This window comes from Sorex fumeus, unplaced genomic scaffold (assembly GCF_029834395.1).
Source record: "Sorex fumeus unplaced genomic scaffold, SorFum_2.1 ptg000014l, whole genome shotgun sequence".
In the NCBI taxonomy this organism is placed as follows: Eukaryota; Metazoa; Chordata; class Mammalia; order Eulipotyphla; family Soricidae; genus Sorex; species Sorex fumeus.
The window spans coordinates 20,382,953-20,394,338 of NW_026606071.1; positions in this window are offsets into that span (position 1 = coordinate 20,382,953).

Genomic DNA, 11,386 nt, shown 5'->3' on the forward strand with positions numbered 1-11,386 from the left:
GTGCACACAACAGAACTAATAAGCTGTGTCCCAGTGAAGACTGCCTGAATGGTCATTTCTTCAGAAGCGGGGCAACTTTTATTTGTTGCAATTTTTATATATTTTATTTTCATAAAGTAGTTCACAATAGTTCATTGCAAATAATATTTAAACACCAGTCCTACCACTGAGCACCTTCCCACCACCATAAGAGGAAAGTATGTGGAGTTCATTGTATGTTGTTGTATTTCATTCTGGAGCCATTTAAGCCCATATATAAGAGAATGAAGCAAGTATGTTAAAACCAAACAAATATATGCTACTTTTGGTATGTAAGTGGTCTAGAATATAAGAGGTCACTTTGCCACAAATGTGGCTGTGTGCTCCAGGAAATTCTGCATAGCTCTCTTCTGGGAGCTTTGGTTTATAGTCTCTGGGTCTTGGCTGTTGATGAGATTATGTGGCACTGGGGGTAGTTTGTGGGTGTGACTGCCAAGCTACTGGAAAACTGGGGAGCTGGGGGTAGGAGGCCAGTACCGACCCGAGCAAGCTTGAAGGTCTCAGTCACAGGGCCCGCATACCTGTTCCCACTTGGGTGAGGCACGTCCAAGTGTGTGGAGGGTGGTCTTGAGCATGGCAGAGGTTGGGTTCTGCTTCGGGCAGGGAGAAAACTCAGCCACCCCCCTCCGAAGCAGGGCTCTTTTTAAGTGAAGTCAAATCACTCCAGCTGTCAATCATAAAGTCACCAAATTACTTTGCAAAAAATTCTGTGAGTTATTTCTTGTGGGGGAAGTTAATGTATTTACATTATAATTTAACATTGCATCAAATGCAAGGACTCAAATTGCACAAGCTTTTTTTTTTCAAGCATTCCTCTTCTTTTAACATACATATTCATAATCACATTCATACTCATACACACGCACACAGATTCACAATCACATTCATACACACACATATACTCATACACACCCACGCACAAACTCATTTACACACACACACCCTCACACAGTCACACTCATAATCACTCATACTCACACACTCAGACACATATACTTAGTCTCACATATATATGTATATATATATCACATATATATGTATTATATGTGATATATATACATATATATACACACATTCACACTCATACCCTCACACACTCACACATATGCATGTGAGAGTGACTGGGATCCTGAGCAGATTAGGGGCTCCCTTGTCTCACAAAACTTTCAGTGTTCTGTGTCAGAGCCTGTGACATGCATGTGTGAGCATTGCATGGAGCTCAGGGCTTCTGTCCAGGTCTGGAGACACAATGCCCCACTGTTCTGAGACCTCCTGTCTGTCCTTGTCCCTGAGGAAAGGAGCAGGAACTCGTGTTCCCGATACAGCTCTGTCACATGGGACATTGAGAGGTCCAGCCAATGTGGTGTGACAGAGGGCGAAACCGTCTCCTCCCTCTCCTGCCTGCTAGTGCCCATGGCCCTGGGGCTTTGGCCGCCTCCTGGGCTGGCCTGGACGTGTGGTGATGGTGGCCCCAGCGGCTCTTTTCTCTGCCCCCCACAACCAGGCCGGTGGCCTCTGCAAGCTTCTGAACTGGGCGTGAGCCAGAGAGCAACCTGGTGGCCATTCTGGACCCGAGAGGAGCCCCCACGGCCACCCTGAGCCCCAGAGGGGCCCACATGGCCACTGCTGATACAGGTGGGAGGTGACAAGGTCCCAAGCCCCCACATCCTCGTCGGAGCAGACACCAGCCATTTGAGAAACTGCTCAGGTGAGACAGCCGCCAATGCCATGGGCCTCAAGCACCCTGCATTCTGCTGTTACCGTTTTAGTTTGTTTGCTTTGTTTGGGGCCACACCCAGGGATCTCAGAAGCTGCCCGCAGTGCTTGGGGACCCGGAGGTGCTGGGTTGGTGCCGGGCCTCTGAAGAAGCAGCCTGGCTCAGCCCGGAGTCCTCTGTGGCTTCTGCCATGGCCTTTTCTTCCTCCCCAAAGCCATCAAGCCATTAGGCCCCAGTCAGTCGGCAGCAGTTTAGGAAAGCTGAAGCCGTCCCACCTTGTCCGATCTCTCATGCCACCAAGGGACGGTTTCTCCGACACACGCTTCATGATCCTCTGACACTGAGCTGGTGTGTCTGTGTGTCTGCATTGGGTAGGGATGATGGAGGTGTTAATTTGGGGCCCCGCAGACACCCAGCAGTGAACTGCCTTGTCGCAAAGGGCACTGGTTATTTCCAGTTGCAAATGAAACAGGCTCACGAGCTCGTGGGAGCTTGAACAGTTCTAGTCTGACTCGGCTCTGCCTGTGAGAGAAGTGAGGTCAAGAGAGGCACTGGTGGAGGGATGGGTATTTGATCATTGTATAATTGAAACCCAAGCACAAAAATTTGTAAGTCCACAACTGTACCTCATGGTGTCTCACTAAAAAAAAATAAATAAGCAAAGCAAATAAAAAATTAAAAAATAAAAGATGATAGGAACTTATAATTTCTTTATCATTTATAACTATGCTTCTAATTTGGAACAAATAAAGCCACTTTAAGATACATAAAAAAAAAAAAAGACTAGAAAGTCTGCCTCCCGCGATGACTCAGCTCGCTGGTATAAGGGATTCAGCATAGACTCAGTCTCTTCCTCTGCCCAGGGAGTCTCGGGCCAGGTGATTGCCCGCCTGAGCAGCTCTTCACTGGCCCTCGGGAGGCTGGGGACTCGGGCCTTCTCATCACGTGTAAATTGTCTTCACAGAGACCCAAGCCACGCTCCTAGTCCCTCTCGGGTTCCCATACGTGAGGCTACTAGTTCCTGGAAATCCAGACCGTGGCCAAGCTCAGTGGCAGAGTCTGCCATGGTGGGGACAGAGGCGGGAGAGGGCTGGAGGACAGAAAGAGGTCCAAGTCAGGTGGGGCCTAGGAGACCCTGAGGAGAGGAGGGTCTGGTGGGAATCAGCCCCAAACTGACCGGGGTTGGAAAGGCCTGGACACAGGCTTCCCCACAGAAATGTCCCAGTCAATCGGAAAGCAAGCAGTGTCCAGGGGCTTCAGGAGCTCCAGGAGGAGGGTCAGAAAGGGACGCAGACCCTGCAGGAAACCCAAGGGAGGCACAGAGGGACGCCCAGGGCTGCTCCTGCCTCCAGCCACTCCAGAGCACTGTGAGTCCCCTGTGCCTTTAGTCCAGCCTCCCCCAAGTCGTGGTCCTAGCCATGGACTGCAGGTGCTGCTCATACTGAGTGTTCTGGTCACGTGGGTTCCAGGTGCTGATTGTCTGGGCTGTGGGGTACAGGAGTCTTAAGTAGTGCTCTTCCCCCATGTTATTTTTAAACTTAAAGTAAAGTAAAGTAAGTAAAGTAAAGAAAGGGCTGTAGCGATAGCACAGCGGTAGGGCGTTTGCCTTGCACGCAGCCAACATGGCCGACCCGAGTTCGATTCCTCCGCCCCTCTCGGAGAGCCCGGCAAGCTACCGAGAGTATCTCGCCCGCCCGGCAGAGCCTGGCAAGCTCCCCGTGATGTATTCGATATGCCAGACACAGTAACAACAAAGTCTCCAATGGAGACGTTACTGGGCCCGCTCAAGCAAATCGACGATCAACGGGAGGGCCTTTACTTACTTTACTTATTTTTAAGCTTAATAGTAATTAAATATACCACCTCAAAAAGTGGTTTTATGGAAATTGGATAGATAGTACAGCAGGTAGGTGTTTGCCTTGCACATTGTCTGAACACTGAAGTGTGACCCAAAAACAAGTAGTTTTGGGGCTAGAGCGATAGCACAGCGGGTAGGGCGTTTGCCTTGCACGCAGCCGACCTGGGTTGGTCCCTTGATCACTGCAGGAGTAATTCCTGAGTGCAAAGCAGCCAGGAGTAACCCCTGAGCATTGCTGGGTGTGACCCAAAAAGGAGAAAAAAAAAGTAGTTTTATGAAGACATTCTAAGTGGAAAAAAATATTCATATGGTACATTTGGCAAAGGGATAATAGCCATGCTACGTAAATAATTCACAAACTTAATTAAAAAAAAAAACCCATACAAGTCCCTAAAAAAAGTGGAGAGAAGAACTGAATAGTTCAACCTAGGAAGATACACAGATGACCAATAAGCACATGGGGGAAATGTTAATAGTATTACTCTCAAACACAAATCAAAATGACAGCGGGAGGACTGGAGAGAGTACAGCGGTTAAGGCACTGCTTTGCATCCTACAGACCCATTTCAGCCCTCAGTACTGCTGTACTGCAGATGGTTCCCCAATTACTGCCAGGGTCACTACTGAAGCCCCCCCACCCACCCACCACACACATACACACCTCCTTGATCAGGAGTACCTCCCAGCTGCTGAACAGATTACTGTCTGCTGTTGTACTAAAATGACCAGAGGCTCTAACAAATGAGAGCCACTCCAGCTTGGCAGCCCTGCGGCCCCTGACCTCACTTCTTCCGAGCCTCAACTTCCAAACCAACACCATTTCTAGGGTCATTGACACAGCAGCCAAGTTCACTGTGCTGAGGCTGCCCCTAGAGGGGTGGCTGGCTCTCAAGCTGGAACTGAGACTGTATTTGGAAGCTTCACCATTAGTTATGTCAAAGACACTTCCCTGGAGCAACAGTTTTTCTTGTGCCATCCTGGGCTTTGCCCTCTGAGAGCTACTGGGCTCCTTGGCCTGATGGTGGTTTTTCTCATCCTCTTCACCACATGAAGGAGCCATTTCCACCACCCATAGCTATTTCTCCTGTGTCTCTTCTGCCCCGTATGTTCATCTTACTGAACTTTCCCAGGCTATCTGGGGAAAATGGTTGCCTCAGGGTTTGACAGATGAAAAACAAATCCTGTATTTAATAAGGAAAAAAAAACCTAAATGAAGCAACTCATTGACTAGGGATACAGCTCAGTGGTCATGTACTTGCCTTGTTTGAGGCCCTGGGTCTAATCTCCAACTGAGTGAGAAGAGAAGGAAGGGGAGGAAAGGGGAGAACTTCAAAGACCAGCTCTTAGTTTCATTCATCTTTTATTCCTGTATTATTTCCTCATTATTTCCTGACAGTTTTTCAGTGACATAGTTTTGTGTCCAGATTGTTATATTTTTCTGGAATTTCCATTTGCTTTTTCTTTTGTGAGGCTACTCCCAGCCAGTGCTTAGGAGATCTGGTGCTATACTCTGGCTGTTTCTGGCAGGTCAGTGCTTGGGTCTGGCAGTGTGTTGCCACTTGGGCCAGTGGTGCTGGAAATCATCGTGGCCACATAAGATCGTGCTCCTCTTTACAATAGCCAGAAACTGGAAGAAACCTGAATGCCCAAGAACAGATGACTGGTTAAAGAAACTTTGGTACATCTACACAATGGAGTACTATGTAGCTCTTAGAAAAGATGAAGTCATGAACTTTACATACAAGTGGTACAATATGGAAAGTATCATGCTAAGCGAAATGAGTCAGAAAGAGAGGGATAGACATAGAAAGATTGCATTCATCTGGGGGATATAAAGTAACAAAGTATGAGATTAATACCCAAGAATAGCTGAGATCAGCACCAGGAGGATTACTCCATAACTTAGAGGCTAGCCGGGTATCCTAGAGGAAAGGGCAGTTCAGATAGAGAAGGGAGCACCAAATAAAGGATGTTTGGAGGATCCTCCCAGGAGGGGAGATGCATGTCGAAAGTAGACTATGGACTGAACATGTTTGCCACTCAATGCCTCTTTTGCAGACCACAACACCCAAAAGGAGAGCGAGAACACAGGGGATTGCCCTGCCACAGAGACAGGGGGGATGGGGGGATGGGGGTGGGAGGGATATTATCCATGGTGGTGGAAAATGGGCACTGGTGGAGGGATGGGTATCTGATCATTGTATAATTGAAACCAAAGCACAAAAAATTGTAAATCTACAACTTTAAAAAAAAATAAAATAAAGGAAAAAAAAAAAAAGATCGTGCTCAGGGCTGTAAGGAACCACACTTAGTGTCCAGTGCTACGAATGGAACTCAGAGTCCAGAGTATGCAAGGGGTGCTTTTCTCTTAATTTTTACCCTTATAGCATTCTGTTCTGAAAAGATGCTAGGCATCATTTTAATCTTTGTGACTCTTTATTTGTTCTGTTTCACAGCATGTGGTCTAACCTGGCACGTGCCCCATGTGCACTTGAGAAGAATGTGTATGCATTTTCCGGGGATCGGAGAACCTTAAAGTCCAGCTTATTAAAGTCAAACTTCTAATAACATCCATTGCTTTCCTTATTGATTGGGATTTTGTTTGGGGACCACAGCTGGCAGTACTCAAACTCACTCCTCTCTCTGTGCTCAGTGATCACTCCTGATTGACTCTGAGGACCATATATGGTGCCGGCAATTGAAACCAAGTCAGCCACATGCAAGGCAAGTGTCCTACCTAATGTACTATCACTCCATCCCTGGTTTTGGTTTTTGCACTCACTTGCTTTTGTGTTTTGGGGGGAAATGTTGGAGTAGAGACTGATGGACTATTGGCCTTATGTGATGGGTGACCAGGCTGCCCTAGTGAGAGTTTTATATAAGAGGCTAATTTGTGCGTCTTATAGTGTTTGGTGGGATCCCAGCCTGTGCATATTCCTTGGCACTTGGTTATGCCCACCGGTCTTCTTACCTGTAATTTCCAAGTATTTAGTGCCTTGAAGTTACCATCACTAGTTCAAAACTGCAGCCAGCTTTGGGCCTGCTGTTAAAAATCTGGTTTTTGTTCTATGGTTTTTTTTTAAACCTGTTTGATTTGTCCAGTGATAACAGGGATATTAACGTCTTCTACTACGTTATGTTGCTGTATCTTTCTTCAATTAGTAGTTGCTTTATATATTCTGATGCTCCTTCATTTTTTTAATTGTATGATTACTTTTTTTTCTTTGTATTTTTATTAGTGAGACATCATGAGGTACAGTTGTAGACTTACAAATTTTTGTACTTGGGTTTCAATTATACGGTCACGGTCATGGTCCTCCCGTTATTCATCGATTTGCTCAAGCGGGCCCAGTAACATCTCCATCGTGAGACTTGTTGTTACTGTGTTTGGCATATTGAATACATCACGGGGAGCTTGCTAGGCTCTCCAAGAGGGGCGGAGGAATTGAACTTGGGTCGGCCATGTTGGCCACTCGCAAACGCCTTACCCGCTGTGCTATCGCTCCAATTATACAATGATCAAATACCCATTCCTCCACCAGTGCCTATTTCCCACCACCACGAATCCCAGTATCCCTCCCACCCCCCACCCCCCCTATCTCACCCTGCCTCTGTGGCATGCTCCTTCATTTTAGTGCTCATTTGTTAATGTGTTAAGTCTTCTTTATGTGTTTATCTCTTAAGCGTTACATAATGTTCATACTGTCTTTGTTGTTCAGCCCACCAAGCAGTCTGAACTACTCTGAGGGCTGTACTCACAGCTTTGTGCTTGGGGGTTGGTCTGACAGTGAAGGGGGAACAGGAGTGAATCTGTCCCTCCCAATTACAAAACAGGCTTGGCCTGTTGGGCTATTTCTCTCGCCCCGGAGTTCATTGGCTGTATCAAACCATGTCCTTGTGTCCTGTAGAGTTTCATTTGAAAAATTTGGTGTGAATTGTATGGTGGGAGGTGAGAGGGTTCATGACATGTGACTTTTTGCTTTTCACTTGCTGCTTTTGTATTCAATTTCTAATTCTGGCTTTTACCATTTTAATTACAATGTATCTGGATGTTCATCTGGGTATATTTTTTGAAACTCTGAGTTTCCTTGAGTGCTCCTTTTTCATCTCCTTCCTCAAATTGGGGAGACCCTCTGCCTTAATTTCATCAACCAGTTACTTTTCCCACTTTTTTTTTCTCCTCTGGAGCCCCTGTGATATTAAAGCTATTCCTCTTGATGCTGTCCCATAAATATCTAATTCTTCTTTATTTTTATAAATTGTTTCCTTCTATTTTTTTTATTTCATTTACCTTATCCTGGACCACTTCTTAAATTTTGCTGAGCCCTCTATTGTATCTTAATTCCAACTACATTACTTAGCACAGTGATTTCTGATATTTTTCTCAGATTTTCTATGTCCTTGCTGAGGACATAGAACATCTTTCATTGATGTCAGCAATTCAGTGAGTGTCCTTACCATTGTTGCTTTGAAGTCTTCAGTAGGGAGTTTATAAAGCTCTTGTGTGTCTGGATTCTAGGCTTGGCTTTTGTCTTTATCCATCAGTGAAGGTGAATTCTTCTACTTCTCTGTTATACCTGATGCTCGATGAGGGTTAGAGGTGAGTGTATGACTTTTGTACAGATGTAGGAATCAGTCCATGCTTGTTGATTTGAGACAGAAAATTACTCTGAGTTTGTATTTTCTGGAAAGCTACTGGGAATTTGTGGTCAAAAGTGAACTGCAGCAGCTACTGCACTGAGGTCTTGCAGGGGTAATTCCTGAGTGAAGCGTCAGGAGTAACCCCTGTGCATTGCTGGGTGTGACCACAAAATTGGGCTGCATCCCAGTTTCACAGATACTGGTGCCTCTGAATGTCCAGCAGGCTCGAGTTGCAAATTGGGGTTCATGGTCGCGAGTGCCAAATAGTAACAGAAGCACCAAGCATACTTATGTAGTTATCAGGTATTTGTGTTTGCCAGCACCTGGCAGTAACACATTACCAGGCACAAGCCAACTGGGCAAGCATCTTATGGCCTGACAAGAATGGATTATGGAGCTCACTGAGGCCAGTAGCTACAGCTTTGCATAGGCCTAGGCGGCTACAGTCATATTTTCAGAATCATAGGCATAGTTATTCCTCTTGCTTACTGGCCAGGTGTTTACACACAACTGTAACTGTTGGCAGTTAATCTCCACTCTGGCTCCTTTACCAGTTATGTATTCCTTAGCAGCTTTGAAATCCCTTCCCGAGTGTTGGTCTCAGCCCTACTCTTTCCATCCTGCAAAGAGATTCTGTACCTTTTAATCCCAGATGCCATTCATTCCACATCAGGCTTCCCCTCTTGAAAAAGGAAGACAGGGGCTAGAGCAATAGCAAATCGGGTAGGGTGTTTACCTTGCACGTGGCCGAACTGGGTTCAAATTCCCATTATCCCACGTGGTCCCCCAAGCACCACCAGGGGTAATTCCTGAGTGAAGAGTCAGGAGTAACCCCTGTGCATTGCTGGGTGTGACCACAAAAGGAAAAAAAAAAAGAAAGAAAAAGAAAAAGGAAGACAGTGTCTTTTTTTTTTTCAGGATTCTGTGTTTAATTCAAATTTAGTACTGCACTAATACTAATATCCACTACTTAACACCCTATTTTGCCATCTTATTTTTGAGCTAATTTGATTGAGAAGAGATGCAAAAATAAAAAGAAAAGGAGAAGAAAAAAGAAAAAAAGCCTATTTTCAGGGCAACGATTAGTTCTGGCTTTGCAAATGTGGAATTGGGATTCTTAGAGAAGACAACTCTTTAACTTTGCTTTCTTATGCGATAAAATCAGAGCTGGGAGTTAAAAGGCTAGTGAATATGAAAGTAAGCACTGAACATATAATTGGAAGTGAACACTCATTACATATGTTAGTAAGTTGATGTATTCATTAGGTAAACCAAATGTTTTTGATTATGAAAGACCATTCCATACAGTTTAGTTTATAAAGTACAGTCAAGGGTGTTGTGCTCTATTATGTTGAAATTGGCTGGAGTGATAGCACAGCGGGTAGGGCATTTGCCTTGCATGCGGCCGACTCAAGTTCGATTCCTCCGCTCCTCTCGGAGAGCCCAGCAAGCTACTGAGAGTGTCTCGCCCGCACGGCAAAGCCTGGCAAGCTACCTGTGACGTATTAAATATGCCAAACACAATAACAAGTCTCACTATGCTGCTGGGCCTGCTCGAGCAAATCGATGAACATCGGGAGGGCAGTGGCAGTGGCAGTGGTGTTGAAATTACAATAGGCAGTGCTTACTGACAACTTACCAAGTACGAGGCACTTTAAGTTTTACTGTTTATTTTTATTTTTTATTTTTTTCTTTTTGGGTCACACCCGGCAATGCACAGGTGTTACTCCTGGCTTTGCACTCAGGAATTACCCCTGGCAGTGCTCGGGAACCGTATGGGATGCTGGGAATCGAACCCGGGTCGGCCGTGTGCAAGGCAAAAGCCCTACCCGCTGATCTATCGCTTTAGCCCCAAGTTTTACTGTTTAACTTGATCTTCAAATAAAGTACCACTATTTTGATACCTTATAGAGGAAAAAAATGAAGTAGATTAAGTAGCATCATAGTCATACACCTGGGAAATGTTAAACTGTCTTTGAAATGTCTGTCTGACTCTGGAAGTCAAACTTAACCACCAAAACATACTGCTACTGGGGCTGGAGTGATAGCACAGCGGGTAGGGTGTTTACCTTGCCCAAAGCTGATTGGGGTTTGATTCCCAGCATCCCATATGGTCCACAGAGCACCACCAGGAGTAATTCCTGAGTGAAGAGCCAGGAGTAACCCATGTGCATCGCCGGGTGTGACCCAAAAAGCAAAAGCAACAAAAACAACAACAAAAAAACATACTGCTGCTTCTGTAAGAGTTTCAGTTGGTAAAATATAAGTGTTTCGTAGAATGTGGCATTGTTCTCCTTTATGATCCTCTTCATTGCTTCAACTTCCGGCAGATTGGTTCAGAGAACCAAGATTAAATAAGCTGGTTTACACCAGTTCCTCACAAGGAATTTAGTGACAAGTTCTCCAAGTTTTAATGTTTCTATAGCTACAGAAATTTTTAAAAATGATTTTTCTTGATATTGGTGAGAATGTTGTTTTAGAGAGACAGAAATTGATTTCAGTCACAGTCTTGGTTGCATTTTTTTTAATCTTCTTGAGAGAAAGAATTAGAAGAGTAAGTTTTTTATCTTAATAATACTTGAGATTCCCATTTCAGACATAGAGTACAAAACAAAATTACTTGGATCACAATTTAATTCATGAGCCAAAAGGCACTACAACAATACATAATGTTAACAATGATTGTTATTCCTGGATAGTAATGCTGTGGATGATTTCTTTTTTTAATATTTTACAGATTTGTAAATAAGATAGAATTGATTTAAAATGAGGGGGAAAATGAACTTTTACATGTAAAAACGTACACTTCAAAATACTACCTACTAATATCCTTTATCTATCCTTACTGTATTTACTCTGTCCACTGAATGGCTTATTGACACAAGTCAGTGAACAGCCATGTCTTGACTTAAAAATGCCAAAGACCATTTTTATGAAACTAACATATAAAAATGGAAGCTACTTTGTGCTGGGCTTATGTGTGACCCATCTGAGCAACATTTTCCTTCCCATACTGTTCTACAGATTTTTCTTAGCAGTATATGAACACCTACTGAATTTTAAATTCATTACTTTTGTTTGTTTTTGGCTATTTGGTTCGTACCCAGTAATGTTCAGGAGTTATTCCTGGT